Here is a 23,339-nt window from a genome sequence, read left to right on the forward strand (position 1 = left end):
AGCAGATTGCCCTAAGGACTATATGTACTCACAACACTTGTCCTATCCCAATGTACGTGGGATCTTACGGAGCCTTTATTCAGCCAGCAAGCACACAGGTATTGGAGTTCAAGTAGGCAAATTCTTGAAGACCTTTGCTCCCTCTGCAGATCAAAGCTTTTAAGTGAAGCCACTGATGCTGCATGCAGGTGGATGAGCCTTTCTGCTGGTTCAGCTCTGGGGCTGTGAAAAGTGCTAGGGTTGTAGATCTGCAGTCCCTGCAACAATCCATATCTCTTTTTAGTTTTCCCCTTTAAGGCTTCACTCTATGAATTGAGTAAGAGTCATGGGACTCCCAGGCTTTGGGTAAGTTTGACCTACAATTAATATGGATCATCTAATTTTGCAGCACCTGTTTAATTGATGCAATTAGAACAAAGTGCCTGGACTCACCTGGTGCTTTGAGCCCTGCTGGGAAGCATTTGTATTTGCTTTTATTTCTGTGTGACTTTCTTTTCCATTTTGTATTATGCAACTTCATTAATTAAAGTACCTTCCTCTTACAAATGCAAAGCAGCTTTCAGTGCTGAGGGCCATTGGGCTGAATGTGCCCAAAAAGATATTATACCAACACATACGGCATTAAGGACCTGATGAGATTATTAACAAGTAATGGGTAATTTTCTCCCAATTAGCATGCTGTGGCTATTATTAAACCTTCTACTAAGGGACTTCTGCATTCCAAGTCACAATACTGTTCTTATCGGCCATTTCCAAGCTCTGACAGGTCAGTCAATGCTTTTCTGACAATAATGGAACATTAATTCAGTCTCTCTTGCCCCTGTGAGTTGTATTTGGCAAAGCCAAGGTGCAGTAGGAACTGAAAATTGACATTTCAGAATCATCTGAAGGCAGGACTCAGGACTCCTAGTTTGCAGATGTGTCCTGAGCATACATGATGCACAGAGGGGAATTAAGCAGCCATCTCATCCCAGGATCTTGAGCTTTTTTATGTGCTCAACCTCTCTCTTAAGTTCGTATCTGGAATTATAATGAAATTTAGAGTTGACTGAGCTGGCAGAGAGGCAAAAAAAAAAAAAGCCAGCTTATACCCAGAGCTGCTGTGGGGCTGACTTCCAGCCCTGCTCACTTACAAGGTAAAAACAGCCACAGAGCTTAGAAATAAAAATTATACCAAAGAAATCCCTAATTCCATGTGAGTTTAGTGCTGTCCCTCCATGCTGTAATCCAGGTCCAAACTCCAGGGTTTAATCATTTTGCTTCAAGAGCCATTTAACAGGAACTGGAACAGTTTGACATATAAATAAATAAATCTGTGAGATTGTTCTTTCCTTGGCATGGAGATCAACTCTGCTGACAGAATGCCATTAAAAAGAAAAAAAAGCAATAAAGAAGGTGGCTGAAATGTGCTCAGTTATATTCTGAAGGACGGTAAGACCCTGTCCCAGACCCTGAGGATTGGTATATGAATCTGGAAGGTGCACACAATCCCAGTTCTGGAGGTGACGTGGCTGTCCCTTCCATGCTTCTAATAGGCTGCACTGATGCCTTGCAGGGCCAAGAGGGGAATTGTGCTAACTGATAGCATCCACCTGTGGTTTCTATTTCTTCAGTCACTTGATTTGCTTTTTCCAGCAACTCACCATTATAACCAGAATGACTTTGAGCATTTTATTTATTTGCAATTTTAGAGGTGAAAATAATGAATTTTGAAAGAAGACTCTTCCCCTGGACTCAGTCCCTTAGCAGGTAGCTCTATTAACTCGTAGAGCTGTTCTTGTACAGTCAGGGCAGAACTAAGTGCCAAGCAGTAAGACCGCAGCTACACTCACCTTTGTGCAGACAGTCCCTGACACAAGCAGCTGCAGGACTGAGCAGATGGAAGGGTTGAAAGGAAAAGGTTAAAGTTAGTCCTGAGCAACACAGTGTGCAGGGACAGAAGCCAGGGCTTGCTGCTTCAGTTCAAGGCTTTAGCCAAGCCACAGCAATGTCCCACACTGGCTGATTGTTTTGGAAGTGACATTAATTTGTGGTTACACTGCGCTCTGATTTCATCACTGCAGTGCTTGTAACAAGCATGTTCCTCTGAAATAGCTGATGTAAAGCTCGGCCTCTGTATTGTCAATTCAAGGGCAAGTCATCTTAAAACAGTACTGCCACTTAAATTATTTTGGTTGTCATGTCGAAGGCAAAGTGACGTGAGCCTTATTCAACAATAAATTGAATATATTATCTGTTTGAGCTAAAGTTTATGAAGTGAAGCAGGGGGGAGGTCAGTTGATGCCAAAATATTTGGGATCATCTGGGCTGGTATTCTTGATTTAATGGTTATTAGGGCTTAACGTCTTAGTGTAACAAGATTATGTGGACCTTGATCCTTGAACTTGATTCGTGCACACTATTATTTTTGTTTTAATGGTGGTTTTAGATTCCAGCCTAATAGATTAATTTGAGTCTAGTAAAAAATCCAAGATCAAAAGGAAGCCTAGTGTCAAATAAAATCTTTGGAAAAAGGTGATGTGAAGTGATATAGCTGTGGTTCAGCAAGGTTAAATGCCTGCAAGAATGCATGGGTTCTACTCTGAATAACAATAATATATCTGGTATGAAGTGTTGGGAATCATCTGTGGAATACGGATCGGCAAGAGCCGCTGTGCTATAGCTAAGCTTCCTTAGTTATTAAGTGAATAGCTGAGCTTGTATTTTTTTCCTTCTGGCTGACTTTCACATCTTCCTTAATCAAGACAGGCCTAGCTGCTCTTGCATTAGTTGGGCTTGGCTGGCATGACTCAATTATACCAATGCAAGGCAGCGGCGAGCCAAGCCCATGAAACCAAACCTTCATCAAGCAACTCAAGTCAGCATGTCGGAGCACAGGGGCCAGCTTCTGCCCTCCAGTGTCTGCCTGCAGGGTTCTCTGCGTGCTGACATCCAGCCTCCAGATACAGTGATTGATTTAAAAAAAAAAAAAAAAAAAAAAAAAGACACAGTTGCAGAGAAATTCAGGCTGCCTAGAACGTTGTGTTCTTTCCAGACAAATATTGTCTCATTAAGGAAGTAAATGATGATAACATCTTAAAACTTCAGTTGGGATGTGCCTTTGAATAAGATTGAGTCCTGACTTTTTTTTTCTGATAAGCTTGGAAAATCTCCAGAAATAACTAATTGGCTTCCTCAGAATCTGTTGAATTCCTCTGTGTCCTGAGCAAGTTTATCTTTGGAGCACTGTAATGTACCAAATGAACATTTTCTCCACTGATTCTGTGAGTGAGCCACTGCTCTGTCCAGTAACTTTTACATTTTCAAATAGGAACTTTCATTAGGATTTATTCAGGACACAAGGAAAGTATGGGTAGCTTGTGATGCAAGTCACTAATACATGTTTTGTGAAACCAGTGAGCTGCTACAGTTGATGATCAGTTTATTTTGAAGAGGAGGTGCACATCTGCAGGGGATTGTAATGCTGCCTCATTTGAAGGGGACAATTTTTATGGCTGAGGCAGCCTGCAAAGTTGTGCTGACATGCTCCTGAGTCCAACCGTGGCATTTCCACTTGGTCATTAGCCTGCAAGATCTTGTGCTTCACCTCCTGTTGAATTGTCTGACTTATTTCAGGACAAATAATGTGGAAGGCTACGAGATGGTACTTCAGGACTGCAGTTAGCCATCTGCACTAAGGGGCTCTGCAAATTTCCAGTGCTCCCGTGTTCCCTAAATATCCAGCTCCTTGGTTTGTCTCAATGGGCAAAGCTTTGACTTCAACAGAATTGGGCTAGGGAAGGAACTAGTGCTAAAAAAAGCTCTTGAGATGGACTGGGGACACCAGTGAATGCAGATGAAAAAGTGAGACCTAAGGTGCCTGTGGGCATTGCACAAGCACGCTGCACAGGGAGGAGTTCTCCCCTAAAGGCTCAGAAGATGAAAGGAGAACACAGGGGAGAGCTGCGTTTAGTTTAGGGGGAGAGATCATAAATGCTGTGCTATCTTATGATGTGCTTGGAATAATTATTAATCGCATGATTAAGTGTTTGATGTTCTTCATAACCAACTTATCAACATGTTCAACATTAATTTTGCTTGTACTGCTTTATGCAACTTTCATGCCCCATAAAATGCATGTTAAGTAGTAGGGATGTTTAATAATGATGTTTTTCACTTGGGCATGATTGTAAAACTCCCTTGGGCAAAAAAAAAAAAAAAAAGAAAAAAAAAAGATGAAAAATAGCTATGGCTAAACTTTCATTGACAGGTTAGGTGAGGAAACAGGCCAGTTGCTATTTGAAAAAGGATCTTGAAACAGTGAAGGTAAATGGTAAAGGAGCTTTTATTTACTCTGTCAGTGGCACAGATTTGAATCATCATCTAAGTCAAAGTAGTGACTGGTTTTCCTTGCATTAATATTAATGTGATATTAAATAATTATAGTAGGTATAATTAATTACGTGAAAAGCTCATTAGTGGTGAATAATGAAAAACCTGATTTAATAGGAACAGATCTTTTTAGTTATCTCTTCAAGTTGTGTCCTGCTTGCCTGTGATACAGCAGGAATGATTTTCTTTGGTCATTTTAGGATGTATATATTCATGTATACACTTAGCATTGGCAGATGTTAAGTGGGTAACAAATGGATACAGCTTCCTTTGAACTGCTCATTGACAAAATGAGATGAGGAAGATTCTCCGCTTCAGAATAGCTGCGGAACATATAAAAGCTTCAAGCGATGTTGTTTCAGATTATTATGGCAATTTTATGGGCCAGTGGAAAGCAAAAAGTCTATTTCTCATACTCTGTTCCTCAGTATAGTAAATCAATAAATAACTAATGGCAGTCACTTTAACTTCATCCCTAATGGATTGTTGTCCTGTTATTAAATGTGAGCAAATTGAAAATCTAACAAGACTAGAGGAAAAACGATCTTGTATGAGTGTTAGTTACCCCAGAACTGCTGGGAAATATGAAATATAATTCAGGGTTATTGTTTGATGTAAATATTTGCAATGCAATCCAAACATCAGTAGGAAGCACTGGAGAGAAGAGTTTGAACGCATCATAGTGCTTTATAATAATAATAAAAAATTGAACTGTAAGCTGGTTTGCCTTGAAGTCATGCGAAGGGCAGCTGTTGGCATAGGTGAGAGTGGGAAATGGCCCTTGGGGTGGCCAAGGAGATATTAAAATGAAAAGTAGAAAAATGAATTGCAGATCTAAATGCTGAAGCACATTTATTCTGTAGTTTCAGCTAGGAGTGTAACTTGCTTTCACTTCTGGCTGTAATTTGATTTTATGCATCGTTATTGAGCAACTTCTTTGTTCTAACCTACCTGTCACTTTCAGCGTTTGATAGAATGGTTTTCTCCTACTATGTGGTTTACACTAAGCCTTTGTTTGTAATGTGTTGTTTTATAAATATCCCTGATGTATTTACAATGTGCTAAAATTAGCTGCAGAAAGAGAGCATTGATCAATTGTTAGCTATGCCTGATAGTTTACTGCACCATCTCTCAAAGAAGCAGGACTGTCTGCAAAAACTGCAAGCCATTCCCCTGAACTGATGTTTTAGCTGACTAACCTTCCAATTCTGATGACTTTGTCATATAGAACTGCCTCATAACCCATTTGGCCTAAATGTTTTCCAATTCAGAGAATTTGTTCTTTAAAATAAAAATGCCATGGGAAGTAATCCTAATTTGTCCACATCTTCAAAATGTTACTTATTTTTGCAGAGAGTGTCTGTCTTTCACGTATTTCTACTCTTACAATGAAAACAGTTCAAAAAAAAAAAAAAAAAGCCAACATAGCAATAAAATTCACAATTGATACTTGTCTTCAGCAGGGTCGCATCTATTTCTCCCATTGGCTCAATCTGTCTTTGAGGTTGCCTTCATCTTTCTTCCTAGCAGGGATGATTGTTCTTCCTGATCCCCTGCAGACAAAGGGGCTATTGTCTGCACAGCACAATGCAGTGCCAAGCAAGGATAGCTGAGCTAGCTTTAAAATAAAATAATAAAATAATAAGCTAGTTTACTAGATGCATGTAGTTTCTCCACTGTTTGATGGTTTCTGGTATCCACTACAGCTTTGTTAGAACGTGATTTTTTGTGCTTAGCTCTGTATGAAGCCAGTCTTGCCTCGTCTAATTCACATGGTAGGGACTTGCAGGTTGGTACTTAGTAGGTATAATTGAATTTAGAGTGAAATCAGTGTACAACAGAATGAACTTAGGAAGGAGGAATGTGATTTCACTGGCTGAACATGCTAGGTCAACTTTGCGTGGTAATTTTAACAAATTGCCAGATTGCTTACAAGTGAGAGAACTTTCACAGAATAATTTAATGTATTTGACAACATTGCAATATGTAAAGGTTTTGTTCCTGCAACTGAGACTTTATCTTGCCGCAGTGCCAGTACTTATAATTCATCTCTTCCTGTACATAAGGCTGGACCTTCTGTCTAACACAGATCTCTTCAACCTTCAAGAGCTTGTCAAGAGTACCCAAAAGTAGGACAAAGCCGAGCACTGTCCTAGTAATGTGTTGCAGCATTTGGTTTCAGTTTCCTGCCAGTCGAAATCCTGGTTGGATGCATAAACATCTCTGTGCAGTCGTAGTAGCAACGTGTCACCGTTTAACTGCATGCAAATAGAGTGGGTAGTTCCTAGGAGCTTAGGAGTAAGTGTCATTGCTGGGTTGTTTCTCAAATTAATTTGGTTTCAATGCTAGAAATTCCTGTGTCAGAGAGAAAATAGCTGTCATTTGGGTTGTACATAGCTTTGACCTTGCTGGCTTGTCATTCAGAGGCTGAGATGTCTGTATTTCAGTTCTAGCTCAATAAATAGTTTATTACTCTGGCATCTATTTCTTTGGAGACCCTCGTTTGGGGAACGGCAAAGATTTTTCAAGTTTCTTGATGTGGTGCATGTAGCAAACTTCTTGCAGTTGCCCTTCGGGTGACATTTCCTTACTTTCCGGAAAAGTTTAGTATAATATAATAGTGTTTTACAGCATTAGCATACTTGAAGTAGTTTAATAAAATAAACAGAAAAGTAAAATGCTGTAATATTTTATCACTTGCAAAATATAATCTAAAATTACCTGTTTGTTGTTTTTTTTTTTTTTTTTTTAAAGAGATCAGGGAGGGAAAAATTTGGATATTAAATCAGATTATCAGCAAAGCCAGCATCTGATGCTTGAATTCTTTCATTCATTCAGCCCATCGAGTTGAAAGGAAACCAGAGACCCAGACAATGTTTCTTTATCTGGATCCTGCTTCAAACAAACTCTGTGAATGAGTGGAGCTGGTGCAAGGGAGTTGCCTACTCTAGCCTGACTGATTTCCCAGTTCTCTGTAAAGACAGGAGACATTGCCAGTGTCTTTGCAGCATGATATGAAATTAAAAGTATTATACACACAAGGAATTTGAGAGAACTTTCACAGTATAAACAAATCTACATTAAAATTAAAATCTGATTAAAAATAAATATCTTCTAGTTTTCTGCACATTATGAGGCTTCCATGGTTGTGTTCTCCCACATCTTTCCATGCCTTTCAGGGACTTCAGTATCATAGCTTGTACTTTAAATGAGCGTTTGTTTTCAGTATAGTAAATACTGATGTATATACGATGTGCTTGTGAAAGATGAAACAGGAAAAAATCTAGGAGGAAGCATTTAGGTAAACTTAATGTCTAAAGATTTAATGAGCACACTCATTTTCAAATCATGTATTTTTACAGCAAGAGAGATTAGGCTGTGCAATTGCTGTGGACTCTTTATTTGGTAGGACTCCAGGCACTGTACAGAGGGGGGTAATGATGTTTGCTGCCTAGTTAGAGAAGAACATTTAGAAGGTAAAATGTTGATTTATTTTTTTTTTTGTCCTGCATACTTCACTGTCTGTTCTTAGGCATTCTGGAATACATTCTACAGCTGCATTCATGAACTTTAAAATATTAAAATATTTTTGTGCTTTTTTCAGAATTAATATTTGGTTATTCATAATTAACCTCTCATTAAAATGCATTGTTTCTCAATCCCATTAAGAATATTCATAATTAAATGAGCAGCTGGAGTGGGCTGCCTGGAGTTGCAGGCAGCAGTGTAACGAGTTATAGCAAGGATTCAACTGCAATGCAGAAGTAAATTCGGGGTGGGTGGGTAGTCATCCACAATTTATGACACATAATTCAGAATTAATTTACATTGAGTTATCTTCCCATATCTTCAAAGCAGAGTATTTTACATTAATGTATGGTTTGGCATCAGTAGGCTTCTTCGCCCCTCTCCCTTTCCTTCTGGGAGAAGGAAATGCTGTCCTATGAGTCTGAGTACAGTAAGGGGTTTAGGAAGGTCAGGCTGTGAAAATGTGACGTCATTTGTCCTATCAGCATGGGGGACAAATGCTGATGCCATCATTTAGCTGGTGAATTGCTGTATCTCTGCCTTGCTGAGATGGAGTGGGAGAAATGCAGCGAGATGAAGAGTGTCTGAGGGTGGGTGAGATAAGATGCTGATTGAGTAAAAGCTAAGATGCTACACTGACTTCTGAGGCTTTTAATTAAATTGACCTGTGTCTGCTTTCAAGGTTAGGATGTGGTTGGAAGGAGAAAACCAGTAATTCCCAAGAAAAACGATGTGTTGATGGGAAAATCGGCTAAGAGTTTAAAAAATAAATCATACTAACAAGCAGTGCCAGGGAATTGGGACAATATTTGCAACCAGTGTTTTGCATTTAGAACCCCAACACAAGCAAAGCCCTTACTTCTAACCTCAGTCAGAGGTATTAAAGCAGGTAGGGTAGTTGTCATTTCATAGGCAAGGCACAGCAGATGTAATTCAGATAAATGACTTATTTCTGGTCACACACACTACCTGTGACAGAGTTGCATGAGTTTCTGCATCCAGGATCTTTAGTTTAATTTCCCTGTGTTGCCGTGTTGAATGAATGCATTCCCTGGTGATCACGCTGCACTCTCCACCTGCAGGGACTGCCTGCTTGGAGGTGGGAATAAGGAAATAAAATTAAAATCCAGCCCTCTAATAAGAGGCTAGGAGGCTGTTACAGGCAGAGGGAAAAAAAATAATTACAAACAATTTATATACTGCAGGTTGCTTTTTTGCTGTAAGCAAAGAAGAGGTTCTTTAACCATGGCTGAGTTGAAAGAGCTTTGTGGTAAAATTGCTGCCAATTAAGTAGGTCTTTAAAATAGAAATGTTAGGCAACATTTTCCATTTGTCAGCTGAGTGTCCGCATGCTTTTGATTAATGCATAAAACAAAACAAATGTTATGGGAAAATAAGCCTGCTGTGTTTATCTATGTAATTCTTCATCTATCACTCCACGCCGTGAAATCAAGTGCCATCAATTCTCTGGACGAGGTAATCAGAGTGCAGTTCCATTTAATCCATCCATTATTTTTAACCTTGACGTGAAGTTTCTTGATGCTGCTTTTTTCACCCTTTTCTGTTAGTTTTTCTTAATTGCTTGTCTTGGCAGCAGGACATTTCAGCTGTCCCAGTGTAATCTACAATACCCGCTGGGAATGCTTCAACAAAGGTTTCTGCAGAGTCAGCCTTTCTGAAAATAAAGCAGATACCGAGGTTAACATAAGAGGTGCATGCCTTGAGGTCACATTGTTTTTTTTTTTTTTTTTAAACAAGTATAGCAAAGACAAGATTGCCTTGAAATCCTGTCTCTCCCTGCGTTCTGTGAAAAGAAAATCTTAGGTGATATTAAAGTGTTGCTTGGCTATTTGGAACCTGTTTTTTGTTTTTCAAGCTATGATACTCACGTAATCTTGAAAACTAATCAAAAATTTCACACTGAGTCATGAGTTATATGATAAGTAATGTTCTGGTCATTTTGTCCAATTGTTCCACTATTTGTGTTTTTTAAAAAAAGTCCTTTTAAAAAGGCAATTCCCTATTTTAAAGGGGAATGAAAACCACAGCTTAGAGCTGGAGATGTTCATACTGCTCAGACACACATGATAAATTTCACAAAGATTAATTCTTTGCAAGGAAGCAGCCTGCTGTTCTCAATGGAATCCAATACCTGCCGTGGAAGGGCTCTCATCAATCATGCTATTTTGAGACATTAATAAAGACATTTAAGGTGTTACAGTTCATCTCAGGCCTGGAGCAGCCTGCGATATATGTGTCCTTTCTGCAGCAAGTGTTTTGTTAAAGACCAACCTTCTTAAGATTTATAGGACAAACATTCAGCCTACTGCTTGCAGATGTACTTATAAGATAATATTACTTCTCCTGTTGCCTCATTTCAGTGAAGTACTGAGAATTAGTCCCTGTATATCTACACTTTAACATCTGTCTTTGCAGAAGCTGATGTTCTTGATGTGTAGGATTTCTTAGGCATCAATTTTCCTTCTGTTGAGATTTGTCAAGTTACTGTAGAGATCCAAAACTGCTCGTAGAATGGATGCTAGTTTTCAGTGTGCATGCATGGAATTAAAATAATACTAGGATTTAAAGTTTGGAGTCCTGCTTGGGTGCAAACCCATATGTGTTGGCTGCAAAGCAGTCAGGAACTGGAATTCTTTTCCTTGTCAGCGTGTTACTGTCAGCAGTGCTCCTTGCTGCTTCTGGAGATGTTGGGCTTGGCTGCTGCACATGGCTGCAACCCAGGCTGGGCAATTTGATGGAGAGAGCGGCTCCCACCTCACCAACGTGCTGGCAGTGATGCTGCATGTGCCACCCTGAGGTGGGTGGGTGAAAACGTGTCAGATGAAGCAATGGATTTTAAATTCTGTGTAGTGAAGCTGTGGGGTTCATTGCTGTGTGAAATCAAATGTGCTTGTATTCTAAATGTACTGGTATTCTCATGCAATGTGTGCTAATGTAATGGTAAAGGATGTAAAGTAATTCTCTACAGTTAAACAATCCTCATCCCCGCGTACAGTCTTGCACAGGTTTATATCACTGGATTTACTTCTTGCTCTCTAAATGACCTGATCCTATAGTATTTTTGCCTCCAACTCCTTCGAGGATTAAGTCTTGGATCTGCACTGACAAACCTTATTTCTAAGCCATCTGTTTCAAGCCCTTTCCTCCCCGCTGTGCCTGATGTGTTATTTCTGTAGAGGTTGAAATATCTGCCAGAAGAGGTGTAAGGCTGCCTGTGAAACCTCTATTTTCAGGTGTTCCTGATTTAAGTGCTTTTTGCTGAGGCAACCCTCTCGTTCCAGGTTTGCTCAGCTACTAACACTCCTCTCTCTGACAATGTAATCAGTGAGAATGTGGAAGGAAGTTGTGTCAAATCATGCAGTGATGTAGTAAGGTTGCACAAGCTAGGAAATGAATTTTGTAGTCAGATGAGTCCTGTTATGCAAAATAAAGCTGGTGTGTGCACCCCCAGATCTGGGTTTAATTTGGTTGGAGGCACTCAGAAATGATGCAATGCTGTGACCTGATACTAATCTGACAACGGTCTGTCTTTGAAAGGATGTGGTCCTGTGCAGGCAGTTCTGGGATGATTACCAGCCTGAATAAAGGCTGTAGCGGCCAGGGAATTGCAGGTAATCCTGGCCTCATGCTTGGACATCTCTCCATCATCAGCAGAGCACTTAAGCACGCACTTAGCTTTGTGATCTGAGCCCATTTGAAAGCACTTTGACAAACAGCAGTCACCGAGAGGGTGCCTTTGCTCTCATTTCTGAGACATCCGAGGTTGGCTCCCTGCGGCGTGATGCCCTTAGCTCAGCTCTGACAGCAGATAAAGCATCGGGGTTCAGCACAACAACATGATATCTCCTTGTGCACTGTGCAGCACTCTTCCTTTTTTTCTGTATGGAGATACTTACAGCCTGAGTTTTGCACGTGTTTACTCTTACAGGGATAGCACGTTGTGTATTCCCAGTAAGTCATTACTCATAATTCCAGGCATTCGTAAATATTATGATAATTTGCTAATAACTTAATAATGTGATACTAATAACATATAAGATAAATGAATAGCAATGCAAGCTGCTCCCAAGGATAACCGATGAGAAAACATAACTGATGAGAAAACAGCACTTAGTTCTCTTGCTCAGTTCCTTGTCTGTCAGATTCCAAACAAAAAAATTCCCTTTTCTACTGATTTAAGTGATTTTTAGATCAGCCCCACAGTGAGACAAATTTATTTTTTTTTCCTAGACTAGGGGATACCACTGACAACTTGTTCAAAAGCTGGTGTCACAGAAAATTACCCCCTTAATTGACAGCACGGGCAGTTTGTTAGGTGTTTAATTGATGGCTTGAAAGGTCGTGCCACTGCTGCTGTGCACTTCAGCACTTCTCCAAAGAGCTGACCTTACTGAAAAGCACCCTCTCGTCCTGGGCTTGGAGGTGAACACAACACCAGGAAAACACCCAGCTCGGCATTTCTTTCTTGCAAAGCAAAGGTTTTTCTCAGAGGCCAATGTTAACAACTCTAAATCAAACTCAGAAAGCAAGCACCAGCACAGAGCAGCCTCCCCGTTTTTAACAGATGTGTAGCTTTGGGAATAGACTATTTCCTGCAGACCAGGAATTTGGGATTGTACATGAAAGAGGTGAGGAGGCTGCCTTGTGAGCACAGATTGAGTTTGTACCAAAAGGTTTTGTCCTCAGGCTGCACAGGGCATTAGTTACAGAAAGCTGAGGTTTAACACCTTTCTGTTTTGCCCTTGCCAGCTGCTTCCCTTGTGACTTTGGAAAGATTGCATAAAGTTGCTGCCTCACTTTACCCATCTGGAAGGCTGCAAGGCTAAACTCTACTGTGCTGACTGTGCAGGCCTATTTGGGGGATTAGTTAGTGCTTTCAAAGTGGTTTGTAAATCCCACGCACTAGTCAGATAACACGAAAGCAAGCAATAATCTGATTTTTTCAGTATGCTGCTCAATATTGAGTTGGTTTTTTTTTGTTTGTTTGTTTTTGTTTGTTTTTTGTAACTTTACATCTGCCACAGTGCACAATTGTTTCTACTTCTCTTCACATGCAGTTTGTGCTCCTGTTTATTGGACGTGAACAGTGCATGACTCCAAAGCAGTTCTGGTAGGTTCCTCTCACTGAATCATCGCTTCAGAATCATCACTTAATTTCCAGAGCCTTCTCCAAAAGGAGACAGACATCCCTCCATATGCAGAGTCCAGCAAGTTTTCTATGCACTGTGGAATCTGACTTTCAGCTCGAATCCAACCCGTGTGGAGCTCAGGGCAGAACCAGATCACATCTGTACCTATTACCACAGGCACAAGTTAATGAAATTCCTGAGGTTGCTCCAAGTCAAATCCTGAAACCTTGCAGTGTGGCAGGTACAACTTGTCTAAAAGTCACTCTTGAGACCATTTAGGCCCCATCCATGTGCAAAATGCTCCTTCATACCAGAGGCTCTTTGGGGAAGCAGCGCTCTCTGCAGCCTGGAGTCTGATTTCCCTGGCTTTGGGAGTGATGTGCTCTGCTGGTTCGTGGCACCAGTGTGCTGGACCGAGGTCTCACAAGGCTTACGTGTGAAGCAGTGCTGCCTACTGCCCAAAAATACTGTCAGCACGGATGGGAGATGACAAGCTGGCTCACCCAAGAGAAGCTGTCCTCAAGATGTTGCAGCTCATGTTGTTCTTACAGGCTGGGGTAGCTTCAGGTGCTTGCAAAGAGATGTTACCTTATGTGCACTGAAGGTTTTTAAATTGAACATGAAGGTGCAGAACTTTAAGCTGCATGGGGGGAAAAAAATAAATAAACCTTTGGTCTAGTCCTAATGCCTTACAGCCAAGGGTCTGCCAGTGCTTTGGGTGTTGAGGAATGGGGGGCCAGATTGCCTGATCTCTCCCCTTCCTGTTCCTCTGCAGACACACCAGCAATCATAAAGGCCTGTCTAGTTTGAACCTACAAGTCTGACTTATTTGTCCTTCTTTATTTAACTTTTGGAGTCACAAAGACAGGTAGAAAATTAGCTGGTTCAGTTTTCTATTGGGTGAACAGCCCCAACCCTAGTCAAAGTGCTTCACATCAGTGGTTCCTCTGCTCCCTTAGAAACTGGTCCCTTAGATGCTCTGAAAGTAAATGCTCAAACTATAAATACAGCCTGAGATAAATAACTTTTCTGGATGTCCTAACCATAGTTCTTAAAGCTAGCAGATGACAATGAGGGGAAGTAACTTTTTGATGCAGCCATCCTTATCATATAACTCACGTAGCCATTCCTAGAAGTCCTTGGAGCCACAGACTGTACATCAGTCTGTTGGTGAGTGGTGGTTTGCGGGCTTGGAAGCTCATTGTAATGTGTGTACTGAGGTTGGGTATTCAAAAGTATCTAAATATTTAACTTCCATGTTCATCTAAATAGTGTTGATTTGGGTTTTATAAGACTCGTGCTATTTTTTTAGCTGAAATAGGCTCTACTGTTTGTAGAATAACCCCCCTTCCTTCCCCACAGCCTTTGAATTATTTATTTCATTTTGCATGTCCTTTCAAAATCCTTTCTAAAGAGGCTTTTTGAATGTATTTACTTCTCAGGAGTCTGTCTCCACCTGTGTTTAATAAAAATTTACTCTCTGTCCTTGCTGACTACATTAAGCAGTCTAGGGTGATGGACTTTTTAATAAAGTGAATATAGGAGACAGATTTGATAAAAGACTTGCCACATCTAATGATGTTTAATGAAAATAAAAGCTTTTGGTTTTGGTGTCCTGCCCATTAACTTAAGTGTGATTATATTTATCGTCTGTCAGGCAGCTCGACGCAAGCTCAGTCAGAAAATGAAATTTTAGTGTTACAGTATAAATAGAAAACAGGAGCGTTTGTGAAGGTCATGTTAAATCTATGAAAGTGTTGCCACTGACCTCTGCAGAGATCGAACTGGGATGCAAATATTGCCAGGGAAGCAGTAAGAGTAATGTTACAGATGTTTCTGGTTATGGTTGAAGTTGTATGTGTGGTGTCTAACAGCATCCTTATCGCTTTCCCTGATGTCACAGTTGGAGGAGCTTTGTCAATAAAAGGGAAAAAAAGGGAAAAATCAGTGATGCTATAACAAATGAATGTTTCTTATCTAAGTATGTGCTCAAAACTAAATATAAAGATTGAAGGGTGCTGTTTACATTGCAGTCCTTGTACCCTGCACAAAACACTTTGCCCCAACCTGAGGAATGTGGCACAAAGACACCGAGTTTGTGCTTTAATGCCAGATCTCATACCTCTGCTTCCCTGTTCGTAATGCGGAAGCAAATCTGTCTTAAAAAGCTTCTAGAGATGGCTGGAAAAGCATAAAAGATTTAGGGAATGTAGATTTTTAAAAATTCACTGAAAAAATATTTAGAGCTTTCCATCTGATGTAATAAAAAGTGATTATTTCATGGAGGGTAGAAGAGGTTGGTTTTATTCTTTTTCCCTCTTCTCCTTTCTTTTCTTTGTGTAAAATAAATTAAAAAATCAGGACTATAAGTACCAAGGAAAGGGAAATAAAGAAGCCTGGAACAGGGAGTGAAACTACTTTCATTCTTCAAAACAATAAAATTCTGCAGAGGTTTTAAAAAAATAATAATAAATCAACAACCATTTTGAAGATGGACCCCCCCCCTTTTTTTTTTAACTTATAAAAATCCATGGCCCTGTTAATTTCAGAAATACCACAGGGTGAAGTACGGTTTGTCCAGCTGAGCATAGTGATCCAAGTCATACATGCAAGGGAAAAATTAGTAAAGAAAACTACCTTTTTGTTTTTTTTTTTTTTTTTTTTTTTTTTTTTTGTTTTTTTTTTTTAAGTTTAATTACTATTTCAGCTGCTCAGCAGTTTTAGAACTGTTTATAGATTTTATTCCATATCTGATTTACCTGAAAAACAATGTAAAATTCTGCTGAAGGGTTTTTCTAAATGTCACATGCAAAACACACCAGGCTCTGCTGGCCATCTATCAAAGGATTGCCTGGAAGAGATATTAGATGACTACAAATGTTGGGGTTAACAGATTGAGTAACACTTGTGATGGAAAGAAATAAGTTGGCCCCAAAACATAGTGATACATATATATAAAATTGTAATAGTTCCATGTTATGTTAAATATTTTCTAAATGAATATCTTCTCTACATGTAGATGGCATTAAATGGCCAGTGTTCTGCACTCGTATGCACATTTCTATCTGGTTTATATCATAGAATGATTTATATATGTGTCTTTAGCACTTATAGATGTTTATGTAGCAGTTTACATGTGCCTTTACATACCGAGTATTCTGGGTATGAGCACAGTATTCTTCTCATGCTTTCCATGTATTCTTAAAGACTACAACTCTCCTTTGTTCCTGTCTACTTCCAAGCCTGGGCGTATGCAGCCCTCTCCAGAACACAGTAATACTCATAAATTATAAGAGCAGCACTCATGATTTATTCCATGAGCTGATGGCAGTGAGTGTCTCTGTGAATGCAGACCTGGGGGGTGAGCTGCCTGGGACCACGGGGCAGGATGAGGCTCCACGCCGCATTTCTGGGCTGCACAGGACAGGTGCTTTTCGTAGGGAGCTTGTGCAATGAGAGGCTGGCTCCTGGCACCCCATTTTGGGGAATGCAGCAGCTTGCAGGGAGCCCTGTGCTGTTCCAGGTCATTTTTTGTCCATTGGCTTAAACCTCTCTTGTGTGCAGGGAGGGCACAGCCCAGCGCTGGGGGCTCCGGGGAGCAGTCAGAGGTTGAATCCTGCACGTGGGGCTGAAAATTTGCTAGGAGACAGTTGAGTGATAACTTCTCTTTTGCGGCTAACATTTTCAGATAAGATGGGCTGAGTCAAAGCCTCACAGCAGCCCTGCTCCAGGTTTGGGTGGATTCACAAAGCACACCCTGGCTGAAGGCTCTGGGATGTGCCATTAGCAGCAACGGTGGCTTGCAGGGAAGTGAGCAGCGATAGCAGTTCCAGCCAGGGTCTTGTTTCTTCCCAGGCTCACAGCGACAGGACACGCTGCACCACCCACGCTTTGCAGCAGGGTCGAGCACCAGCAGCTCTCACTTCACGGGGAAAAGGGTGGTCCAAATCCCAGCTTTTGCAAAACCTCCCACTATCTGCCTTCTGCTGCAGCTGCTGGGGTATGGTTTAGCAAACTGTGTTCATGCAAACATGTCAAAATCAATCTGAGGGAAAGATGCTACACAACTTTGAGATGGTTTCCTCTAACCGGGATTGTATCCTCTCTTTCCTAACGAAACGTGGTGTATAATTCAGTGGGCCAAATATATCCACCATTTTTTTCACTTTGAGTAACACTTTCTACCAGGTTTATTCTTGGTGTAAAAATGCAACTGCTGGCCCATTATTTATTTATTTTTTTTAATACTGGAGCTTCTACTTTCCTCCCCCACACCATGGGGTACTCTGCAGATGCTCAGAATTTGCACGTGGATACCTGCTTTTTCTTCCACTTTCTGTTGGGCATAATTCAGCATATATCTTAAACATCCGTGCTGCTGGGCACGTTTTAAATAAGTAATGAGAAGGCACTACTCTTCTGATTGCAGCGCTCCTAATGATGGCAGTGATTGAGTAAATGACTCTAACCCTGTGTCAGGATGGCTTTTAAGGCAAGGAAATGGTAACATGAATAAGGAATAAGTGTAAAATCAGTAATATAATCATTCAAGGGAAACAAAAAACATTATGGTGGTATGAATTAGCTCTTGCTTGTTACTGACATAGAGGTCTTGTGTTTCCACTCTGGTTAAATTCAAAGAGTTTGGGGTCAGCTCTTATCAGCAAGAGGGGGAAGTCTGCTGATTTACAATGTCTAGACAGCTGCCCAGAGGTACTGATAAGCGCAGAACGAGACCCATTCCGTCCTCTTCTCTGTGCTTTGTCTGCCTTGTGACTTGTGCTGCTCAGCCCCACAATTTGGGAGGACATACCGGGTGTCAGTACCAGCCAAGCTGTGGTGGTTGAGCCCCAAAATCGCCCTGTGAGGCTGAGCTAACCCAGGTTCCCTGCGTGGTGCACCCAGAGCAGCTGCTGCATGCCCCAAAACCTGGAATCCATCACTCTCCCATCCTAGTGCCTGCGGGACAAAGTCTGTTATTTTAACTCACTTGTTTTAGACGAGAAAGGAGCAGTTCTAGCAGGCTATCTAAGGTTCCCTGTCCTCGTTTATGGATCTCTTCCTGCCTGCACTCTGCTGTGGATCATTAATATTTCAGGTTTATTTTCCATTCGGCTACGTGCCTGCCGCACACAGCTGATTCTAGCATGAAAAATTCACAGTGAATTACAGCTCTCTGGAGGTCTGGTGATTGCCGGATGATTCAGGCTTGAGGTCCCCACTGCGTTTTCTGCCTCTCCCTCACCCTTTTTGGGTGCTGGGCTGCTGCAGCGTGCCTGGACCTAGGCAGAGTTATTTGTTATCCTTCTCAGGGCTTCACCAGAGGGATTCTCAAAAAAGATCTCTCCCGGCAGAGTGGTGTGTCAGTAAATTGTGTGTTAGGTGGTCACATCAGTGGTTTTTGATATGCACCTTAGCATGGTTACTGCAAGCCATTCTTTTTCTAGGGAAGATCAACACAGAGCCCTTTGCATGTGCTACAGCAAACACCTCGAAAAAAAGAGGAGAGGGGATCCCAAAAGGCATGGGGACACAGCATGAAAGTTTAGATACCTGGTCCCAGCAGGTTCAGCCCCAAATGGAGCTGGGCATCCCCTCTGCAGCCTGCAGGGGTGAGTGAGGACCTGAGTTTGGAGAGGAAAGAGGAGGTGGTGTCCTCATTTTGAACACGTGGAGCTGAAGCACAGGGAACTTAAGGCTGGAATTGAGTTTCCAGGTGAGTGAGCTTGATGGACTGGGTGTATAGGAGATGCTAAACTCTTCTGAAAAGCCAGCCCTCGACTGCAGCTGTTAAGTGCCAAGAAATCTGACCGCTGGCATGGGAGCCAGTCCCTCAGCACCTTTGGAGAGTCACAGAGGGAACGGTGCCTTGAAATCTGGTTGTAAGCTACATGAGCGGTGTCACGCTGGCAGTGGGGATTTTCGGGCTGTGCTCAGGTGTGTGTAACAAGAAAGAAGGCATCAAGGCATTGTATGCAGTGTGAGAGCTGTGGACTCAGATGCCCGCAGCCAAGTATGTAGGAGCTCAGTCGGCATCTCTGCAGGGGGGGAATCTTATTCATCTGTTCCAGCACCTTGACTGGGAGACTGCGCTGTGCTTTTTCAGTTTTCTCGTCTGTTCAAGTCATCCCGCGGGTCTTCTACTGTTGTGAAGCCTTATCACGGAAGAGGGCTGGGTAGCGGTTTTTTTGGTGTTTTTTTTTTTTTGGAGGAGCTAATTTATAAAACATGTTTAGCAATTCGTCGCAGCACTTTAATGGGAAGTACCCGCTGATGGGATTTGGGGACATGTCTGTGACAGCTGCAAATTGACATGGAAAATACATTACTCTAGTGCACTTAAGGACTTGAAAAGATAGTTTCAGTGCATGGTAGGACAGTTGTTTTCTCTCTACATGCATGGACGGATGTAAGAGACCTTTTCTGTATTTGCAGCACAAAGTAAGCACACCCAGACCGTCCTCACCTGTACTGGGGCTTGCTGGAAAAATTCTCCTGTCTTTCACATCACTTTTTGACCCCTGAAGAGGGGAAACTGCTGTTTCCAAAGTCCCATTAAGCGGTGCTATTCCTTTTATTTATCTTGCTGCTTTGTTTTCTGTACTCAGATCTATTTCAGCAGGCATATGACCAACGTTACCCTTTGGTCCTGGGTATCAGCATAGACCAATCCCATGGCAACTGCTCTCCCTTTTTTAATAGCTCTTGCAGACACATCTATCAATATTTCAGCCTCCACTTTTTTTTTTTTTTTTTTCCCTAGACCTTCAAAAGGCCGGGGCCATGCATTATGCAGAATTATTTATGGATCTAATGTCAGTAACAGCCCATTAATATCTGTGCCACTTTTCTAAAGATTGCTTTAAAGTGATCCGGGGGCTGTGGCAATTGCTGGCGGCCCGACAGACATCCCTGCTCCTTCCCCAGGGCCTCCCATTTCCCCGGCACCGGAGGAAGATCAGAGGCATCCAGTAATGCTGTACTTGGGAAGTTATTGATAAACTGACGATTAAAGCCTGGCACTTCTCAGCCCCTGGTAAATAATACCAAGGAGCTGATGGTTGGGGTTCACACTTACTGATATTACCCATCAGTGGCAAGTGACATCGTAGGGAGAGACATTTTCTTTGTGGCACTGGATAGCCATTACCCCAGCTGGATAGTAGAAAGACAGAAGGGCCTGCATTTTCAGGGTCTGTCAGTTAGGAAATCTACAATATTTCTATGAATTTTGACTGATTTGCACATCAGTAGACTCTTTCTGCAGAAGCTATGAAAGATCTACTGGCATAAGGAAGCAAAAAGAGGAGAAAATCTTTAATTTCATGTTATAAGTGACATTTGCTATTTGTTTTGATAGGTCTGATTCCGAGTTTGGACAGTATTTTATTTTCTGGTCAGTAAACCCAGAATCGATTAGGTCTGCCTCTTGCTGTGTGGAGCTCAAAGCATGTACTGTCTGTGGTGTCATGTTAGGGCTGGGTTGAGGCTATTTATTAGATGCCTGGTGCCTCCGTGTCTGAAAATCTGAACGTGCTCCAATCTCCCCACTCTTCCTGGCTGATGGTGTCCTTGCTAATGTCTCCGAATCCATAGCTCAAGGTCAGAGGATGTAGTAAATTCAGAATTGATTTGTTTGAGGTGATAGCAGTCATCCGATAGCCAGCCAGAGAAACTTCTTTTCCATGTCCCATTGCCCTCTAACGGCCAGTGTTGCATTTGCACATCAAAGTGGACAAGTAAGAGAGCCAGACGAGAAATACTGAGGAATCTGCTCTGTTGTGATGGTCCAGTGTTTGCCTGTTTCCAATAGTCCTCCAAAACTATTAATAATGAAGGTCGATTTGGGGGTGTAAGAGCAAAGGGCTTCTGCTTTCTTGGTAGTGACATCCTTCAGAGACTGAGGGAGGGAGAGAGGGAAAAGAGGGATGAGAGAAGATGGTAAATTCAGAGGTCAGAAAGAATCAGAAGAGAGACATTTTGGGGTCCCTGGGAGTAAGGGGAGACAGAGTGCTCATTCATACAGACGGAAGAAAGGAACAACAGTGTGAAACGGCTTTGCTTTTGCACTGGGAGCAAGACAAAGGTGCTGCATGTGGTCCCTGTAGAGAAGATGCAAATTCAGCCAAGGCCAGTTCTCTGAGGGTGACTGTACCATGCTCAAGATCCCTTCTGCATCCTTCTGCATGATGCCAGCAGATGGCTTGCTGCTCTCCCGCACCACGTACATGTGGCAGACCGTGCTGAGCAAGGGACCCTTAGCCAGGAATAAGGGGACAGCTGGACCCAGATAAACTACTGCAAGTCAGCACAAAGTGTGAGAGCACAGAGGGAAAATCATCTGATAACGCAGTAGTCCTTTGGGACTACGTACTGTGGGCTCTGGACAACTGGAGCACTGTAGAGGCCTTCACTTTTCTTGGGTTCACTTTCCTCTTGCAGTAGAGACTTTTTGACAGTAGATGTCACGTTTGCATAACAGAACAGCAGGCTGTACGTACAGCGAGTGCTGCTGTGCGAGACCTGGCTGGGAGCTGTAGGACACATGCTCCTGCTCCGTCGCAGAGGATGCTATCATCCTTTTTTCCATCGGATGCTGGGGCCAAGAAAAGCTGTAAATCATAAACAGCTACAGGTGTGTTCTGTAATACATTTTGCTTAGGTTTCTAGTGCTGAAGATGTTTGATAGCAGCACAGCATTTGTGGTTGGGTTGCAGACTCTGCCTATTGAAAGTGTTCAGATATTAAGGCGGTTTTTGCCCATGCAGGTCAAGCACAGTCAGCAGGAGAACACAAGCCCAAGCTGCATGGTTTGGGAGTTGGGTCTTGGAAAGGTACTCACGCAAACACACGTCTAAATTTCAGCTTGCTTCAAATCTCTACATCCTCAGAAAGATCTTGAGTACTCACAAAGTGGAAAAGGTTGAAAACCATGGAGAAATAGGTTTTAAGTAGGTAGAGAAAATGTGATGTAGTATTTTGTCAACCCAGCTTTACTGGATAAGCTGGCAGGGGTTTGAAATACTTGTGAATGATCTTTTTGGTCCAAACTGGGAGGTTTAGGGATTTGGTGATTGTTTTATATGATTCCACTTTACACTCTTGTCAAGTGTATTGGATGCAAATGATTGTCATTAAACTGGAGGTAGTTGTTTTGTGATAGAACACTTTTAATACAGAAAATATTGTAAATACATTAATTACAGTTCATAAAAAAAAGTTCTAAATCTTTATAACAGAGTCAAATACGGATACATTAAAATCCATTTTTGACTAAAATAACAAAGCAATTATACAAAGCGGAAGAAAGCCATGCTCTTCCAAAACTCCCTTGCTCCTCAAACCGAAGACGGTAATTTCATCACAACTGTATTTTGCAGGGTGTACCATAACTGATTGGCACTGTCAAAGCACACCTAGCCCCAAAGAAAAAATTGAATTTTATATGTATTTCTGTCTCAGAGATGATGCGTCTGCAGTAATGATCACAGTGTGTAAGGAGGCTCTGTTTTTAAAAAGTGACTGTCCCGTCGTGTGGCCAGCACCAGAACAAGATAATACGGGTTGGGATTTCAGCGGGTGTGAGCTGGTTGGTGAACATGAGTAGAAGTTCTCGCACCCTCTGAGGATCAGGCTTATTTTAAAATCCTAATGTGTGCTGGGCAGAGCCAAATCCAGGTACAAGCATGCACAGTGCTGGCCTGAGGCCCCAGATTTTGTTTTGGCAGTTTGGCAGCCGTGCCATCTTCTCTGGCCACTATGCCCAAAGGCTGGAAACTGCAGGCACAGTGTAATTGATTTGGAAAGCCAAAGGACTGCTCTGATTTTGATCCCCATCCAAACACAAATCCAGTTCAAACTGGAATCTCCATAAAATCTTGAGTACTTTGGGTCGAGGACAATTTTGTTCCCTTTTTTTTTTTTTTCTGGTAAAAAATTTTTTATTCCTTGAAAAACACTTCTGTGTGCTTTAACTTAAAAATATCGATGCCAACCACATGAAAGGTATCGGTGCCAACGGTAACAATAGCATCAGTGCCAGCACCCTCACAGTATTATTAACAGCAATGCCAACAGTATCAAGCAGATCTATGCCAGCAGGCCAAGAGTGTCAACAGTGTGGATGCCAACAGGCCAGAACGAATGAAGAACCCCTCAGTAATGAACCAGTGTGCAAAGCCTCATGCTGCGCTGCAGTCCCACAATAACAAACCCCTGTGCCCAGCCGAGTTCTCATTAGCAACTTTACAATAACACACCCCGGTGCAAGAGCAATTAAACGAAAACACC

The 23,339-nt window shown here is 41.8% G+C and overlaps 1 long non-coding RNA gene across 1 annotated transcript in view; it reads left to right on the top strand.

Moving 5' to 3' along the window:
• Positions 1-290: 290 nt before the first annotated feature.
• LOC116499410 overlaps positions 291-23,339 on the top strand; it is a 110,786-nt gene continuing 87,737 nt past the window's right edge. The window contains exon 1 of the long non-coding RNA XR_004254233.1: positions 291-345. This is a non-coding gene — a long non-coding RNA (uncharacterized LOC116499410). The remainder of the gene's footprint in view (positions 346-23,339) is intronic.

This window comes from Aythya fuligula, chromosome 27, assembly GCF_009819795.1.
Source record: "Aythya fuligula isolate bAytFul2 chromosome 27, bAytFul2.pri, whole genome shotgun sequence".
Classification (NCBI taxonomy): domain Eukaryota; kingdom Metazoa; phylum Chordata; class Aves; order Anseriformes; family Anatidae; genus Aythya; species Aythya fuligula.